Genomic DNA, 2,299 nt, shown 5'->3' on the forward strand with positions numbered 1-2,299 from the left:
ATCCCATGGAGGGTAGAGAAACATGAGTCAATTGAGATATTCTCAGATGCATCGGGATTCAGGTGGGGTGGCTCCTTCGTAGCTGAAGAGGGAAAAGTACAGTTGGGAGACTACTGGACAGGACAGGAACAGGGAGACATCATAGCGGTAAAAGAAACGGAAGCGCTTAGACAGGTCTTGTTAGCTGCAGAAGACCATGTCCGTGATAAGAGGGTAGACGCTCATGTGGACAACAAGAATATGATCTCTTCTTGGAATAACCAAGGGGGGAAAAGTGTGCAATTGTCGCGTGCAGTACGTAAGTTGTGGGAGGTAGTTATGACATTGAATGTAGAATTAAACCTAGTGTATGTCCCTTCAAAGGAGAATGAGGCAGACGCGCCATCACGTCGGCTCAAGAACTCAGATGCAATGTTGCACGAAAAGGTATTCAGACGAATTGATGCAGAGTTAGGTGGGGAAGTAGGCTTTGATACAGACCTCATGGCACTGCCGTCGAACGTACAAACGGCTAGGGATGGCCACAAGTTAGCTTTTTTCAGTCCATACATAACTCCAAATTGCGATGGGGTCAATGTATTTGCACAAACGTTAGCAGGCAGGAATGGCTACGTATTCCCTCCTTTCTTCATGATCGGGGCTTTGTTGAAGTTCCTGTTGCAACAGAAGGTACGGGTAGTAATGGTGGTGCCCGACATGTTCCCTAGGGAATATTGGTGGCCGATCTTAGAGAGGAGAGCAGCAAGAAAGATCCGTGTAGCGTGTGCAGGACAACCAGTACTCTACTTTCCGCGTAAGAAAGGAGGGTGGCAGCTTAAGCCGACTAAGGTAGATTTGTGGGCTGTTCTCCTGGAAACTGTCCAGATGGTAGAAATAGGAAATTAGTTTTGTACTTGATGGACGTGATGGTTTATACAAGGCCCATTTGTGTTTCAGGTAATGGACGAGTGGTTACTGAAAGACTCGATAGGAACAAGTTTCAACTTTCAAAAGCAGGATGGGGGTCGGAATTGCGATTTGGTAGCAGGTGAAGGTGGTAGTAGTCCCATGGAGGAAAGTGAAAATGTTACGTGTGACGTCAAGTTTACGGGAGCGCCAAGGTTATGGGTGCCGGCAAAAAATTGCACGTCATGTGGATACCCGAATGACTTTGATTTCAATTTTTGTCAAAGATGTGGGGCGTCAAGGGTGCATGAAGTATCGGTAGTTGAGGTGAGGGGTTTGCAAGTCGATCAGGTGGCGATAGATAATAGGTTAGATGAAATTATGGGAGGTCATGAGGGGTCTGCGTACAGCAAGCAGAAGAGGGCTTTGAGTGATTTATTGAGAGAATTTCTGAGGACGTTGACCCCACCGAAAGCTCTAGATTCAGCAGCCCCCGTAGATATTGTTAGATTTTTGATCTGGAAAGATCAAAAAGGTAAAACTAAAGTACACCAGAAAGGGTGCAAGGGAGGAAATGATGATTGTCGTTGCATGTGGAGACTTGCTTTCAAGACGGTAGACTCATATGTGGGGAAATTGAGAGCCATTTTCAATGAAATGGGCAGAGGAGGCGAGTGGGATGAAAGACTGGGGGTTGGGAACCCAGCAGCGGGGAAGATGGTAAAGCGATATATAGCATCAGTGACAGCGGAACAACTGGGTCAAGGTATAACCCCGCATCAGGCCAAACCCGTTTTTTTGGATAAAATCACAAAGATCTGTACTTATATTGCAAGGAAGGTAGCCTCTGAGAGGTCAGGTAGGATTATGTTCACTATGGCGAGGGATCAAGCAATTTTCAAGGCGGCATTCTTCTCAGGAGATCGTATAGCTGATCTTATGAGGACTAGAAGAGCAGAAGTGTTTAAGCTGCCTTCAGGGGCTCTGATCCTGAACCATGTATGGGGGAAAACGTTAAGGGATGGCAGGGCTAATGTATTTGTATTGGAGAAAACAGGGGACTCCTCCACTTGTCCGGTAGAAGCTCTGGAGTGGTATGTTGAAATCGCTAGATACCTCTCTATAGATTTAGGAGGGGGGTACCTTTTTAGGGCAACGTCAAAAAATGGTTGTGTGGTGGCAGAGCAACCTTCCACAGCAACAATGGACAACGCTTTCCGTAGATACTTGCAAAAGCTAGGAATAGATGAGGGTGAAACCCTTCATGGGTGTAGAGCAGGATGTGCGGTTGCATTACACATGGCGGGAGCATCTGATCAGGAGGTAATGGACCATGTGGGATGGTACTCAAGGCAAACGGCGGCCCAATATATGAAGTTAGGGAAGGTAATGCAGTCGGGGGGCCCAGCTTCCA

Source organism: Branchiostoma floridae, unplaced genomic scaffold, assembly GCF_000003815.2.
Source record: "Branchiostoma floridae strain S238N-H82 unplaced genomic scaffold, Bfl_VNyyK Sc7u5tJ_1421, whole genome shotgun sequence".
Classification (NCBI taxonomy): domain Eukaryota; kingdom Metazoa; phylum Chordata; class Leptocardii; order Amphioxiformes; family Branchiostomatidae; genus Branchiostoma; species Branchiostoma floridae.